At 42.8% G+C, this 17,532-nt stretch overlaps 1 pseudogene; it reads right to left on the minus strand.

The window, feature by feature from the left end:
• Positions 1 to 2,828: 2,828 nt before the first annotated feature.
• Positions 2,829 to 14,513, minus strand: LOC124177487 (annotated as a pseudogene).
• Positions 14,514 to 17,532: the final 3,019 nt, after the last annotated feature.

Here is a 17,532-nt window from a genome sequence, read left to right on the forward strand (position 1 = left end):
TGCCGGCAACCATTGTAAATTCGTATCCTCATCTCCCAGTTCTCTATATCAAAAATAATTGATTAAACTGTTGAACGTAAGTAGAAACAACACTTGGGAAAATTACCGGTAACCCTGAGAGAAAGCAAACCGGGATAGCATGAAATAGGAAAACAATAGCAGAGTGGGAAACTCAAAGTATGTACAACTTAGAGCTAGACAGTCTGTGAGATGTGGTCAGTAAGAAGGGGTTTGTAGACATTGCTCAGGTGTTCGACATCTTGTCTAAGGTTGACAGAACTCGGATGCCCTACAATGTTACACATTTCTAGTAATAAGCGTTTATAGTAGTTAGGTTCTTCACAAAGGATGGTTACATTATCGTAATTATATCGAGTAAATTCAGTCGATCTCACTTGTCGATGGCTCATTTTACGCAGAATACTATTTTCTACAAAGCACACAAGGCTAAGAAACCTGGAAAATACTACCGATAAACCTAAATCACTCGCAAGTTTTGTTTATTTTTCAAAATATTCTTCTCAGGTTTGCTGTGATACACCATTCACATAAAATTCAATATTTTTCAACCATCGCAATTTTATTCGTTCCAAAAAAATAATTTGCGTCCTATGCAACTGAGTCAACATATTTTCGGTCTTCACTTCGCACGGCTTTTTAAACATCGGCGTTCATTTTTATAAAATTCAACTATCAATATACCCTGAAAATCGTACGTTTTGATGCATCAAGAGCTCGAATTTTGCGATTTCGTCTTGCCAAATCTCATATATAAGTTGTGGACCTAGAATTTCAGTTCATTGTGGATATATATTCAATTTATTTACTGCACGCATACGGTGATAAAATATCCGAAAAGCAGATTCAAGATCTAGACTGCCATAAAACTAGGAGTTCTTGGAATCAGTCCCAAAAGTAGATGACACTAGCATTCATAGGGCAATTACGTGGTTTATTACGCGAGGCATCGAGCTGATTCTTATTTTCGTTAATATCTACGACCACCACGCGTTTTTCTTTCGAATCGCAAACTTGGCCCAGTCACTATCCTCTGTTCCACGAGAGACCGACACGCTTACGAAGCCAAACGCGTCCAGTTCGGTCAGATCCCGCTCAAAGCCGAGCTCAATGCCCACTTTACCCATTCCAGGTAACCGAACTGATCTCGAGGCTGACCAGACCCGGCTATAGTCGGCAAGAGTACCCAGGTACTCAAACCTAACTGTTAATTTCAAACCTAACGATCGATTCCAAACCTAACGGTTAATTGCAAACCAAACTGTTAATTTCAAACCTAACGATTGATTCCAAACCTAACTGTTAATTTCAAACCTAACGATCGATTCCAAAACTAACGGTTAATTGCAAACCAAACTGTTAATTTCAAACCTAACGATTGATTCCAAACCTAACGGTTAATATCAAACCAATTCAAACCGTGGAGCGTCAGTCGTTGCAACGTTGCGAATGAATTCGGAATTATGGATTTTGAATTGCGTTTTTGTTTTTCTGGTTGATTAATGTATACGATGGCGGAAAATATGCCTGAGGAAGTAGAATAAATTCATTCGAAGTGTAATGAGACCGTGACGTGCATATTATTTCACCTTTTAGTCCTTTCACAGAGCGTAGACTTTTAGTGCAGGGCACCAATGTACAATATTATGTGACCCCCACTCTGCCCGAACCAACGCGACGCTGTGTCGGTCTCTCGTCGAACAGAGTGTAATGTATGTACTTTAAACCTTGAAATAAGTCCGTTATCGCTCTTTTTCAATTGAATCATTGGGGAGGGTGACTGGCGGTCCAAATTCGAAATGCCGACCAAATCTGACTTGCTTATATCCGCCATTTTTAATATTAAGAAAAACCGTTTTTCTCGAATAACTCGGCCATATTCAGTTTGAACGAAAAATTTCAATGCCAGAAGTTGTAGGAAAGTTAATTTCCCACAATTTTTGTCTTGGCATGTTTCTTCCTAAGACCGATATTTTTCGGATTAAACCTAACAAAAGCGGCAAAGTCAAACTATTACATGATCTCGTTGATTTTCAACTTTAAAACATAAATGAACATCAAGTTACTTGTGTCAATCATTGCGTTACCCATTAAGGAGTCGATTAATAGGAAAACAGATGGGAAAATTTCAAATAAAGCTCTGTCATCACTATTAGACGTGATTTATGAAGTAGAACTTACTGAAGTAGCAATAGCCAGGATCAACTTCTTTGATAACGAGGGGTGAATCACTAGCAAAACCGCGTACAACATATCTTCTTTTCTTAAATATCTCCCAATATTTTCCGATACCTCCCAATATTTCCAGATATCTTCCAATATATCCCAACATTTTCCGATGTCTCCCAATACTTCCCGATATATCACTGTATTTTCAAATATTTTTAATGAAAATTTAACATTTCCATTGCCAGAAATTAACGTTTTTCATTATCATGCTATACTTGAATATTTTTATTTATTATATTTTTAATAACTCTCCGGTACCTCCGTCTCCCGAGCCATCTCCTAACGACATCTGTTGATAGATTTTAAAACTCCCGGCAACCAATATTTCCCTCATATCTCCCAATATCTCCCGACATATTCCTATATCACCTAACATCTCCCGATATCTCCCAGCATTTTCCAATATTTACCAATATTTTCCAATATCTCCCAACATCTCCCGATATTTCCCATCCTTTGTACACCAAATATCTCTCTTGCGGTTCACCCCTCGATTGATAATATCTGATGGAACGAAATCCTCAGGAGAATAAAAGCCATACTAAGGGACAGCCTGTGTATATTGACTATATACAAAGACCTTATTCAAATTCCACCTGATGGACAAAGGTTAGAAATTATTGTGGAATACCACAAATCCGAGATAGGAAGTCATCAGGTTGTAACCAAAACTTATCATAGAATCAGACGATAATATATTTGGTCTAATATGAAAAGACAATTACAAGATAACATTGAAAAATGCTTAGAGTGCGCGACTAAAAGACTCACTTGTATAAAACACAAACAACCAATGAACATCACCGACACACCAGATATGGCTGTTGAGAAAGTTTCCATGGATATCGTAGGTCCGTAACCTGTAACAAAAAACAGAACCGAGTACATACAAACCATGCAAACCTTTTGACAAAGTATTCTTTAGCTTTACCTCTTAAGGAAACAAATTCAATAGACATAGCTGATGCTCTAGTCAAAAAGTTCACACGTGTATACGGAGCGCCTAGAGATATTCCATCAGACCGGGAAGCCAATTTGACTAGCTCACTGATAAAGACGCTTGCTAAAACATTTAAAATAACACAAATTAGAACTACCGCATTCCACCCCCAGTCTAACGGATTCATAGAGCGATCACATTATGTACTGGCGGGATAACTAAAGCAGTATGTAACTGAAAAATCTGATTGAGATGAATGGTTAGATGTAGCTATGTTCTCATACAACACCAGCGTTCACGAAGGTACGAGATACTCCCCATATGAACTAGTCTTTGGACATGAGGCAAGAACTCCGTCTAGCTATGCGACTTTAGAACCGACAACTGACAAAACATGTGAAGAATACTTACCTTCTCTATGTACTAAGTTACGGAAACTACAAACCCACGCTTGATAAAATCTGGCACAAGCCAAACAAAAATATAGATATATTACGATAAAATAATAAAACCCGTACAGTTACAAGTGGGTGATTTTGTATTTCTTTTAAAGGAACCGCTGAAAAACAAACTGGCAGGTCAACACAGCGGCCGACATAAGCTGATTAAGGTATTGGACAATAATAATGCAAAAATACTTGTAGATGGAAAAATCATAATAGTTCACATGGAAGAATTGGGGGAAGAAAGAAAAGAAATAACTACAAACAAACTTTGAAACCTTACTAATTCAAACACTTCGATTTTCAGGAACATTTCCTTGTCTCATAAAACAAGAAATTCACAAGGCATTAACATTACTCTACGCAATGATTTAGAGTACTGTATATAAAACATGAAACTACCCGAATCAGGTGATGACTACGTTAAGGTAGTCAGCAGGGGAGAAAAGGGTCAGCGCCCTGGAATACGTACAATTGTAGAAATAGAAATGTATCGAGTAAGACTTATAATTAATTACAATAGCAGTTATCATGTTAAGACTCTATTAGCGGAAATGGTCCGATGTCTGGATATCGGAGACGGTGTATACGATACATATTTTAATGCCATAGTCGACATAACAGACATCGCAGATACAATATTTGATATGCAAATAACTGAGCCAAATGAGCTAAGAATATTCGTTTTTGATAGACCTTCAGAGTTTTCGCTACAAGATCTTCGGCGGCTCGTTGAATGTGTCCGGAGAGCTCGTGTGCAACCGCACAGACTGCACAGGATATATGTTCAGGACAAAACGTTAATCCTGCATTTTCAAAAATGGGAAAATGAGGTGATCGCATTCTTGTCGGACAACGAACCAGATGACGATGAACGCGAAGCCGATTGGATCTAGTCTCGTCAGATCAACGAGGAATAAGATACGTCCCGACGTATGATTGTGCGCTGGAAAACGTTCAACGACTGCAACCCTGTTTGCCCTCAGGGCGAAAATAATGTTTTGAACATACTTCGAATACATTCTTTTGTGCTAATCGACTGGATGGCGAGTGGGGGTACCAAGCTTGGACCTTTCACTACCACTCTCCCAAATTCTCACGATCTATCTGCATATATTGACTCAACGCATCCGATGCAGACTCATCAGTCTTACACGATACGTGCAAGTTAAAAGTTCGTCAAAGTTCTGCAAATATCAGCCTTAAAGTCATGGCCGCTGAAACATACTCATATATCGTCAAAACGATGGAAAACGCGCACGATTTGTTGTGCGAGCTGCATCCCCAGCAGGAGAATGACGACATCTTCCAGCACTGGATTGACGTTGGAATGGAAAATCTCCAATTGCTGCGTGATGTTTCCAAGCGACCGAGAACGAGCATAGGTGCGAAACTGCAAATTCAGCACACAATCACGCTCGTACAATCCAGCGGAAGAAAGCGGTGGTCAATGTGAAAAACAAAGATGAAAGATGTCTTCTTTGGTCCATCACTGCAGCACGCCACCCGACCAACACCCACACCGATGGGACTAGCCATTATCGCCGCTTTATCTTCGAGTTGGACTGTACAGGTATCGAATTCCCTGCTACTCTACATGATGTGAAAAAGCTTGAGAGATTGAATAATTTGCGAATCAATGTATATGGGATAGAATCTCAAACTTTTTCACATCATGCAAAATCAAATAACAGCGTCATCGTGCCAATTTATTTGAGCGATCATTTGAGTACCGCGAATTTTGACACGATTCATCTTCTGATGGTTGAGAGTAATCCAGAAAATGATATGGCTCGCGAGTTAACACCAAGATTCCACTTTGCTTGGATTAAAGATCTTTCACGATTGGTGAGCAAACAATTGTCTGATCACAATGGTCAACTGTTTTTATGCGACAGATTTGTGTCACTTTAGTGTGAAACATGCCCACGACAATCATCGGCAAGATTGTATTATGCTAAATAAAGTACGCATGGAATTTCCCGAGTCGAAAGATTTAGTATTTTCAATTTTTCAGAACAAGGGTACCGTCCCGTTTGTCGTTTACGACGATCTCGAATGCATATTAGAGTTTATACCGATTGACGAATTCCAAAATCACGTTTCAACCCGTAAAACACGTGAATTTCAAAAGCATATCCCGCACAGTGTAGCGTACTATGTGCATTGCGCGTACGATGAGACTTTATCGGAGTTCCACAGTAAACGTGGCGTTGATTGCATAGATTGGTTCATGCAGCAGCTTGAAGATTTATCGATTAAAGTAGGGTCACGCGTCAAAAACATAATTCCGATGGAGTCTCTTACCCAAGTGCAACACGATCGTCACATGCGCGCAAAGAATTGCTACATTTGCGAAAAGCCGTTTACCCCTTAGGAGAAAAAGTGTCACGACCACTGTCACTTCACGGGTAAATATCGTGGTTCTGCTCATAATCGGTGTAATTTGAATTTCAGAGAGACGCACACAATTCCAATAGTTTTCCACAATTTGTCCGGTTACGATTCTCATTTTTTAATAAAATCCCTCGCGTCAACTTTTCCCGGTGAAATTCCCCGCTACCCATAAATAGGGAAAAATATATATCCTTCACGAAACGCGTTGATGGGACGATGATGCACTTGAGATTCATCGATTCGTTTCGATTTATGGCTAGCAGCATCGATAAACTTTCCAAATATTTGAATGACGCAGACAAGCCCATAACGCGTAAATTTTATAATAATCCGACTCAGTTCAGTTTGATGACCCGCAAAGGCGTTTTTCCCCATGAATACGTCGATTGTTGGGGGAAACTCGATGAACCGCGATTACCTGCAAAGAAGCATTTCTACTCGCACCTCTGCGATGCAAATATTTCAGATACTGATCACGAGCACGCTAAAAATGTTTGGGGGGGATTTCATTTAGAGTCATTGGGCGGCTATTCAGATTTATATTTAAAGACCGATGTTCTTTTGCTTGCCGATATTTTCCAAAATTTCCGCGCTAGCTGCTTCAAAACATATGATTTAGATCCGTTGCACTACTACACTGCACCGGGACTTACTTTTGACGCGATGCTCAAGCATACCAATGTAACTTTGCGACTTTTAGACAACCTTGGAATGGTGTTATTTATTGAAAGAACCATTCGAGGCGGCGTAGCGCAATGTTCTAATCGACACGCTCGGGCCAATAATAGATTCATGGGAACAGATTTTGATCCAAACAAAGCGAAATCGTATCTCACGTATTTTGACGTGAATAACCTGTACGGAGCAGCTATAAGCGTGCATTCACCAATCGGCTCGTTCGAGTGGGAGTATCAGCACATCAATATAACAAACCATCCGGACGATTCGCCGATCGGTTACTTTCTGGAGGTAGATTTGGACTATCCTGTAGAACTCCACGAGGATCACAAAGACTTGCCTCTTTGTCCCGAGCATTTTACTCCTCCAGGTAGTAAAAACGCCAAACTCGCGACCACCCTCCACCCCAAAACAAAGTATATATTGCACTATAGAAATTTGAAGCAGTGTTTTAGTTTAGGATTGAAAGTAACGAAAGTGCACAAAGTTTTAAAGTTTGCACAATCTCCATGGCTCGAGCCTTACATCACTCTCAACACGGACATGCGCAAACGGTGTAGGAATGAACTTGAGAAAAAATTTTACAAACTCATGAATAACGCGGTGTTCGGCAAGACTATGGAGAATGTGCGAAATCATAAAGATGTAAAATTGGTCACAAAATGGGAGGGAAGAGGTGGTGCGAGAGCGCTTATTGCCCGGGCAAACTTTCACAGCTGCACCGATTAGGCGCTGATGTGGTTATCATTGAAATGAATCGTGTCAAAGTTCGCTTCGCTAAACCTATTTACGTCGGTACATCGATTCTAGATCTGTCAGAAATCGTTCTTTACGATTTCCACTATAATTATGTCAAATCAGACTTTTCAAACAGCGAGGTCAAATTGTTGTATACCGACACAGACAGCCTTATTTATCAATTCAACGTATCGAACATCTACGATATCATCAAACGTGATGTGGATACAATGTTTGATACCTCTGACTATCCGTCCGACAATGCGTATGGAATTCCGCTTAGAAACAAGAAACGACTAGGGCTAATGAAGGATGAAAATAATGGTAAAATTATGACAGAGTTTGTGGGACTGCGAGCAAAGCTGTACACATTTACTACGATGGGCGGGGATGGGGAAAAAGTGAGTGAGCGCGCCAAGGGTGTGAAAAATTCTTCGGTAAATAGCATCACGTTTGATGATTATAAGCGCTGTCTGATGGCTTACCAGGAGTTGACCCTCCCCCAGTGTTTGATACGAAGTAAGAAACATGAAGTAATCGACACGATCGTACAAAAAAAAATTGGCTCTGAGTTGGCAAGATGACAAGCGGCAATTGATACCTGGACAGACCGACACCCTACCTTGGGGTTTGCCCAGCCCCCCAATAGGATGAAACTGTAGACGTAGAATTATTGTGAATATTTACGTTTGACGCCTCGGGCGATCCGCCATCGTGCGGGAACGATATTGACTGAATTTGAAGATGTGAATTCATATACTGAACATTTATTTATTTATTTATTTATTTATTTATTTATTTATTTATTATCAATATATTGGGAAATTATTCATTTTCATTCGTTTTTCTCGTAAAAAGTTTTCAGAAAACGAGAAAAAGTTTTCGGAAAACTAAAATAAGTTTTCTGAAAACAAAAAAATGTTTAATGAAAATGCGAAAAAGTTTTCCAAAAAATAAAATGTGTAATGATCGTATGGGTGAATTGCATATTATTATTATTGTTGTTCTTGTTGTTGTTGTTGTTGTTATTGTTGTTGTTGTTGCTGTTGTTGTTGTTGTTGGTGTTGTTGCTGCTGCTTGTTGTTGCTGCTGCTGCTGTTGCTGCTGCTGCTGCTTGTTGTTGCTGCTGCTTGTTGTTGCTGCAGCTTGTTGTTGCTTTTGCTTTTTGTTGCAGCTGCAGCTGCTTGTTGTTGCTGCTGCTTGTTGTCGCTTTTGCTATTTATTGCTACTGCTTGTTGTTGCTTTTGCTTGTTGTCGCTTTCGCTTTTTGTTGCTACTGCTTGTTGTTGCTTTTGCTTGTTGTTGCTGCTCCTTGTTGTTGCTTTTGCTTTTTTTTGCTGCTGCTTGTTGTTGCCGCTGCTTGTTATTGTCGCTGTTTGTTGTTACTGCTGCTTGTTGTTGCTGCTGCTTGTTGTGACTGCTGCTTGTTGTTGCTGCTGCTTGTTGTTGCTGCTGCTTGTTGTGACTGCTGCTTGTTGTTGCTGCTGCTTGTTGTTGCTTTTGCCTGCTGTTGCTGCTGCTTGTTGTTGCTGCTGCTTGTTGTTGCTGCTGCTTGTTGTTGCTTTTGTTTTATTTTGCTGCTGCTTGTCGTTGCTTTTGTTTTATTTTGGTGCTGCTTGTCGTTGCCTTCGCTTTTTGTCGCTGCTGCAGCTGCTCGTTGTTGCCGCTGCTTTTTGCTGCCGCTGCTCGTTGTTGCCACTGCTTGTTGTTGCTTTTGCTTGTTGTTGCTGCTGCAGCTGCTTGTTGTCGCGGATGCTTCTCGCTGCTGCTGCTTGTTGTTGCTACTGCTTGTTGTTGCTGCTGCTTGTTGTTGCTTTTGCTTTATTTTGCTGTCGCTTGTTGTTGCTGCTGCTGCTTGTCGTTGCCTTCGCTTTTTGTCGCTGCTGCAGCTGCTCGTTGTTGCCGCTGCTTTTTGCTGCCACTGCTCGTTGTTGCCACTGCTTGTTGTTGCTTTCGCTTTTTGTTGCTGCTGCAGCTGCTTGCTGTTTCTGCTGCTGCTTGTTGTTGCTGCAGCTTGTTGTGACTGCTGCTTGTTGTTGCTGCTGCTTGTTGTTGCTGCTGCGTGTTGTTGCTTTTGCTTGTTGTTGCTTCTGCCTGTTGTTGCTGCTGCTTGTTGTTGCTGCTGCTTATTGTGACTGCTGCTTGTTGTTGCTGCTGCTTGTTGTTGCTGCTGCAGCTGCTTGTTGTCGCGGATGCTTCTCGCTGCTGCTGCTTGTTGTTGCTACTGCTTGTTGTTGCTGCTGCTTGTTGTTGCTTTTGCTTTATTTTGCTGTCGCTTGTTGTTGCTGCTGCTACTTGTCGTTGCCTTCGCTTTTTGTCGCTGCTGCAGCTGCTCGTTGTTGCAGCTGCTTTTTGCTGCCGCTGCTCGTTGTTGCCACTGATTGTTGTTGCTTTCGCTTTTTGTTGCTGCTGCAGCTGCTTGCCGTTTCTGCTGCTGCTTGTTGTTGCTGCTGCCGAATGTTGCTTTTGCTTGCTGTCGCTGCTGCTTGTTGTTCCTTTTGCTTGTTGTTGCTGCAGCTTGTTGTGACTGCTGCTTGTTGTTGCTGCTGCTTGTTGTTGCTGCTGCGTGTTGTTGCTTTTGCTTGTTGTTGCTTCTGCCTGTTGTTGCTGCTGCTTGTTGTTGCTGCTGCTTGCTGTTGCTTTTGCTTGTTGTTGCTTTGGTTTTTATTGCTGCTGCTTGTTGTTGCTGCTGATGCTTGTTGTTGCCGCTGCTTTTTGTTGTCGCTGTTTGTTGCTGCTGCTGCTTGTTGTTGCTGCTGCTTGTTGTTGCTTCTGCTTGTTGTTGCTGCTGCTTGTTGTCGCTGCTGCTTGATGTCGCTGCTGCTTGTTGTTGCTTTCGATTTTTGTGGCTGCTGCAGCTGCTTGCTGTTTCTGCTGCTGCTTGTTGATGCTTCTGCTTTTTGTCGCTGCTGTAGCTGCTTGTTGTTGCCGCTGTTTTTGCTGCTGCTGCTTGTTGTTGCTACTGCTTGTTGTTGACGTTGCTTGTTGTTACTGCTGCTGCTTGTTGTTGCTACTGCTTGTTGTTGACGTTGCTTGTTGTTACTGCTGCTGCTAGTTGTTGCTGCCGCTTGTTGTGGCTGCTGCTTGTTGTAGCTGCTGCTTGTTGTTGCTGCTGCTTGTTGTTGCTTTTGCTTGTTGTTGCTGCTACTTGTTGTTGTCGCTCTTTGTTGTCGCTGCTGCTTGTTGTTGCCTTGGCTTTTTGTCGCTGCTGCAGCTGCTCGTTGTTGCCGCTGCTTTTCGCTGCTGCTGCTTGTTGTTGCTACTGCTTGTTGTTGCTGACGCTTGATGTTGCTGCTGCAGCTGCTTTTTGTCACCGATGCTTTTTACTGCTGCTGCTTATTGTTGCTACTGCTTGTCGTGTCTGTTGATTGTTGTTACTGCTGCTGCTTGTTGTGGCTGCTGCTTGTTGTCGCTGCTTGTTGTTGCTGCCTGTTTTTGCTGCTGCTTGTTATCGCTGCTGCTTGTTGTTGCCGCTGCTTGTTGTTGCTGCTGCTTGTTGTTGCTGCCTGTTTTTGCTGCTGCTTGTTATCGCTGCTGCTTGTTGTTGCCGCTGCTTGTTGTTGCTTCTGCCTGTTGTTGCTGCTGCTTGTTGTTGCTGCTGCTTGCTGTTGCTTTTGCTTGTTGTTGCTTTGGTTTTTATTGCTGCTGCTTGTTGTTGCTGCTGATGCTTGTTGTTGCCGCTGCTTTTTGTTGTCGCTGTTTGTTGCTGCTGCTGCTTGTTGTTGCTGCTGCTTGTTGTTGCTTCTGCTTGTTGTTGCTGCTGCTTGTTGTCGCTGCTGCTTGATGTCGCTGCTGCTTGTTGTTGCTTTCGATTTTTGTGGCTGCTGCAGCTGCTTGCTGTTTCTGCTGCTGCTTGTTGATGCTTCTGCTTTTTGTCGCTGCTGTAGCTGCTTGTTGTTGCCGCTGTTTTTGCTGCTGCTGCTTGTTGTTGCTACTGCTTGTTGTTGACGTTGCTTGTTGTTACTGCTGCTGCTTGTTGTTGCTACTGCTTGTTGTTGACGTTGCTTGTTGTTACTGCTGCTGCTAGTTGTTGCTGCCGCTTGTTGTGGCTGCTGCTTGTTGTAGCTGCTGCTTGTTGTTGCTGCTGCTTGTTGTTGCTTTTGCTTGTTGTTGCTGCTACTTGTTGTTGTCGCTCTTTGTTGTCGCTGCTGCTTGTTGTTGCCTTGGCTTTTTGTCGCTGCTGCAGCTGCTCGTTGTTGCCGCTGCTTTTCGCTGCTGCTGCTTGTTGTTGCTACTGCTTGTTGTTGCTGACGCTTGATGTTGCTGCTGCAGCTGCTTTTTGTCACCGATGCTTTTTACTGCTGCTGCTTATTGTTGCTACTGCTTGTCGTGTCTGTTGATTGTTGTTACTGCTGCTGCTTGTTGTGGCTGCTGCTTGTTGTCGCTGCTTGTTGTTGCTGCCTGTTTTTGCTGCTGCTTGTTATCGCTGCTGCTTGTTGTTGCCGCTGCTTGTTGTTGCTGCTGCTTGTTAGTGCTTTTGCTTGTTGTCGCTGTGGCTTGTTGTTGCTTCTGCTTTTTTTTGCTGCTGCTTGTTGTTGCTGCAGCTTGTTGTTTCTGCTTCTAGTTACTGCTGCATGTCGTCGCTGCTGCTTGTTGTTGCTGCTGCTTTTGCTTGTTGTCGCTGTGGCTTGTTGTTGCTTCTGCTTGTTGTTGCTTTGGTTTTTATTGCTGCTGCTTGTTGTTGCTGCTGCTGCTAGTTATCGCTGCTGCTTGTTGTTGCTGCGGCTTGTTGTCGCTTTTGCTTGTCGTTGCTGCTGCTTGTTGTTGCTTTTGCTTGTGTTTGCTGCTGCTTGTTGTCGCTTTTGCTTGTTGTTGCTTTTGGTTGTTGTTGCTGCTGCTTGTTGTTGCTTTTGCTTTTTTTAGCTGCTGCGTGTTGTTGCTGCTGCTGCTTGTTGTTGCCGCTGCTCGTCGTTGTCGCTTCTGCTTGTTGTGACTGCTGTTTGCTGTTGCCGTCGCTTGTTGTTGCTGCTGCAGCTGCTTGTTGTCGCCGATGCTTTTTGCTGCTGCTTTTTGTTGTAGCTGATGCTTATTGTTGCTGCTGCTTGTTGTTGCCGCTGCTTGATGTTGCTGCTGCTTGTTGTTGCTTTTGCTTTTTGTTGCTGCTGCAGCTGCTTGCTGTTTTTGCTGCTGCTTGTTATCGCTGCTGCTTGTCGTTGCTGCTGCTTGTTGTTGCTGCCGCTTGTTGTTGCTTTTGCTTTTTTTTGCTGCTGCTTGTTGTTGCTACTGCTTGTTGTTGGTGATGCTTTTTGTTGCTGCTGCTTGTTGTTGCTGGTGCTTGATGTTGTTGCTGCTTGTTGTTGCTTTTGCTTCTCGTTGCTGCTGCAACTGCTTGCTGTTTATGCTGCTGCTTGACATCGCTGCTGCTTGTTGTTGCTGCTGCTTGTTGTCGCCGATGCTTGTTGTTGCCGCTGCTGCTGCATGTCGATGCTGCTGCATGTTGTCACTGCTGTTGTCGCTTGTTGTGGCTGCTGCTTGTTGTTGCTGCTACTTGTCGTTGCCGATGCTTTTTGTTGCCGCTGCTTGTTGTTGCTGCTGCTTGTTGTGGCTGCTGCTTGTTGTTGCCGCTGCTTATTGTGCCCGATGTTTGTTGTCGCCGCTGTTTGTTGTTCCCGCTGCTTGTTGTTGCCATTGCTTGTTGTCGCCGCTGCTTGTTGTTAACGCTGCTTGTTGTTGCCGCCGCTTGTTGTTGCTGCTGCTTGTGGTTGCTGCTGCTTGTTCTTGCTGCTGCTTCTTAATGCTGCTACCTTTTGTTGCCGCTGCTTGTCGTTGCCGCTGCTTGTTGTTGCCGCTGCTTGTTGTTTTCGCTGCTTGTTGTTGTTGCTGCTTGTTGTTGCCGCTGCTTGTTGTCGCTGCCGCTTGTTTCTGCTGCTGCTTTCTGTTGCTGCTGCTCGTTGTTGCTGCTGCTTGTTCTTGCTGTTGCTGCTTCTTATTGTTGCTGCTGCTTGTTGTTGCTGCTGCTGCAGTTGTTGTTGACGTTGTCGTAGTCGTTGTCGTTGTCGTTGTCTTTGTCGTTGATATTAATATTGTTTTTACTTTCATTATTTTTATAGTATAGAGTATGGCACATGTGTATGCAAAGGAGACAAGTGGGGAAACATTTGTATATTCAAATCTCCTATTGTAATACGGAAAATACATACAAATCATGTTACATGTCTGTTTTATTTATCCAGCTGTTGTACGAATTATCCAAACCCAACCACTTCACGTAGATCTGTTTGCCCCGTTTGCGTAATACTTTCACCACAAGATAGCCGTCGGGGTATTTTACTTTACCTAGCTTCTCCTTGTAGAAACCCCCCCTTGATGGTATGATCTTGATAATTGGTAAGTTTGTACGTCGGTGGATTGGTATTTTTCACCTCACTCACGGTGAATATTTCAGTCGTTCAATTGGGTGTATAGCCTTTTTCGAATACATTCGTGTACTTGCAGATTCGAACTCGATCGTTCACACTGAATTTCCGCGCCCGATCACTTCGTTTGATTTGCCGAGGCTTGTACACGCTACGGTACAGCTGTTTTCCATTCTCCGTGCTAAAATCTACTGGTTTCATTCGAATCGTGCGATGGCTGGTGTTGTTGTAGGACTTCATTAAATCAGCCAAAATAATAATCCACTCGTACGATCCTTGGAGAGTGAACCGCTTCCACATTTCATTTTTCAATTTTCGATTAAAACGTTCGCATATCGACGCCTTTAAGTTGCTCAATGTCGAATACATATTGATTTTGTGATGCTTCACGAGGGCTTTGAATTCGCTGTTGTAAAATTCTTTGCCTCGATTAAAGTGTAGATGGGTAGGTATACGGCTCTGGGTCAGTACAGATTTCATGGCAGCAGTAACATCTTTTCCACTCTTGGACTTAATCGGTACCGCCCACGCGTACTTGGAAAATATATCAATGATTGTAAGTAGGTATTTGTATCCCTTGTTGTGCGGGCTGTATGCGGTCATATCGACGAGATCAGCTTGCCCGGTCTCATCCAGTCCGCGTACATCTACGAATCGGCGCGGATAGTTGCGTCGAGCCTGTCTGTGAAGTTCAGCAGCTATTACAGCCTCCATTGTTCTCCACTCTTCACCTTTCAATTTTTCGAATTGGCGCTCAACCACTCTGGTTCCTCAATCGATACCAATTCCCGCGGGCTTGTTCGAGCACCGGTGTTGCTTGATCCCCAATATGTTTGATGCGACCCAACGTTTTTTCTACGATTTTGTTATTTATGCGTAACTGTTTCAACTCCTCGTTGTGATTATGGGCGATACTCTCAAAATTTCATCGAAAAGTATCCACAATATCCACAGCCATAGACTGTAAAGCAGTATTGAGAACTTTTAAGGAAACAGCATCGGTGGAGTGCTGCGGATCAGCTATGTTACACAATCGTTTACCGTCCAAATCATACTGATTGTCGTTGGTGGTTTTGAATCAAACACCCGGAGGCCCTCGAATTAATTTTTTACCCCCACCACACCCCGAGTGTCGCCCGAATATGTCTATGCTCATCACTGAACAAATGATGATTCTATGTTTACACGCCGCTAATAAACGATTTCAGCCTCGCGCAACTCATCAACGATGGCGACTATTTCGTTGGAATGGTTGGGACTTTTTCATTTAGTTTAATTATCGACCATGCAATGCCTTCAACGATTTTCCGCAACAAATTCAAAACGCTCCTCAAACTTTTGATACTTTCAAGCATGGATCTTATAACCTCGTGAATTTCTTCGGCATTATTTGCAATCTTCACCTCAATGATATGAATTCCCTCCTCGATATCGTTCTGGAGCACATTATTCGCTCACTGTACACTTTGGTTGAGTACTCTCATAAAAACGGTATCGTTTTCCATTTGCGGATCGGCGATATTACACAATCGTTTGCTGTCTATATCGTAGTGGTTATCGGTGGTGGTTTTGAATCCAACAACCGGAGGCCCTCGAATAAATTTTTTAACTCCACCACGCTCCGAGTGTCGTCCAAATATGTCTATACACATCGCTAGACGGTCACTGAACAAATGATGATTCTATGTTCATCCGCCGCTAATAAACGATTCCAGCCTCGCGCAACTCCTCAATAATGGAGACTATTTCATTGGAATGGCTGGTATTGCCTGCAGCCTGTGACGCCATAAGCAGCCGGAGACGATCTACAATTTCATTCGGATCATCCCAATAGACGTAATCAACATCTTGGCCATCCTTTCGCGCAATCTTATAGTCAGGTAAGCCTTTACCCGATTTTTTCGGTGAGCCGACGTGTTTTGCAATGAAATTTCTATACTTTGCGCTTTTTAGATCATCTCGAAGGCTTCCAGCAGCTTGGTAACGTTTTCGATGCGCATTTGTCGTTGTTACAATTTTTATGTAATTATTCTTGTCCACGTCATTTACAACCGATGCATCGGGCGATTTTTTAAACAATAATTCAAGTAATCCTGGTGTTCTCTCATAACTTTTATCTTCCACATTGACCAGATTATCAATGAAATTGATCGGCGTATCACCAATCATCATACCGTTTGTCAACTTTTGAACACCGTATGTGGTATCCAAATCCCTGTTTTTGCTTGTGCTGAACATTTTCAAATATCGCGCCATGAAATCCGTTGTTTTCATCACCGGCGTACTTATAGTAGAAATTTCACCAAACTTCAGAGTTTTATCATTTGCATCCATGAAATTCCCATCATCCATATCCTCATCCTGATCATCATCATTATCATCATCATCATCCCCGGTACTCTCGCCATCTTCTTCTTCGTCGTCTTTTTTCATTGTAACATCCGGTAGTTCCGTTTTAATTTCTTGTTTAATATGCTGCTGCTGCAGCATTGAAGTATCCACCAATTCTTGCAATGGCGTTATTAACGGCTTGAATACCTCTCCCACAACTTGTTCGGTCGTGTCTTTGTTCAACTTGAGCATCTTGTGCTTCCGATGTATGACATCGCATGCTTTCGATATTTCACTCAATGTATCGCTATGTTTACGAATCTTGGCACTCTCCATGTTGCCGGACCGATTGTTGCAATGAAACTGTGCAAGTTTATGTTAGTTTATGCTTATAAAGCAGTCAAACCCCTTGCTATTTCGTCCCTCATTGATTTCGCTATCCTTGTCAATTACGGTAAAACTGTATTTGTCATCATTCCAGCATGCCGAGCACAAGTCTTTAAATTGCTGATACGTCATGTCTGTGTTCACATGATCGTTGTAGATGTGTTTCAGATTCATATCATCCTGTCGAAATAGCACCAATAAGTTTGCATTGTCACGCACTAGGCGTTTTGGAATGCGCGCATACGTTTGACTTAGATAAAAGCTATCGATATCGCGATGCCTGCCCATGCTGAAGTATGCTCTGATATTATCTTGCTTTCCACAGGCCACATCGTCGAAAATTATAACAGAGTTGGGGCGAGCATCTTCCGGTTTTACAACCTCGTCGTTCTCACGAAACGGGAAATAACCCACACCATGCACGGGTTCTAGTAACTTTTGCAAAAATTGATACTTTGGCTAGATGAGAGATTTCGAATAGACGTAGACATTTTCGAATCGCAATCCATTACCGTGCGTGATGACTGAGAGAAGAGCGTTAGTTTTAACACAATTCGATGGCCCACAAAAATTGCTCTCACGAGATTTGGTAGCAATTTTCCATGTCGTTTTTCTATCTTCCCCTTTCCGCGTCGAACCATTTTATCGAAATTCTCGATAGGTAGTTTATCGGGCTGATCTTGAAGTCTCATGATGCTTCGTGAGCATGACAACGAGAACTGAAATGACGGTATTTAAATTCACCCTTTTTATAGAAGTCATGTTAGTTGTTGCCCGACTATGAGGACGTGCATACGGAAGAAACGCGGTGGTGGTTTGTTAAATAAAATCATCAACCATCTCCCAGTGGAATCGCACATACCAGGGTATCAGTACTGCGGACCTGGAACGAAATTAGCCAAGAGGTTGGCTCGCGGCGATTTGGGGATCAATCCGCTTGATGCTGCGTGCAAAGACCACGACATTGCATACGCAAAGAATCGTGATATTGCAGCGAGAAATCTCGCCGACAAAG

This window comes from Neodiprion fabricii, chromosome 3 (genome assembly GCF_021155785.1).
Source record: "Neodiprion fabricii isolate iyNeoFabr1 chromosome 3, iyNeoFabr1.1, whole genome shotgun sequence".
NCBI lineage: Eukaryota > Metazoa > Arthropoda > Insecta > Hymenoptera > Diprionidae > Neodiprion > Neodiprion fabricii.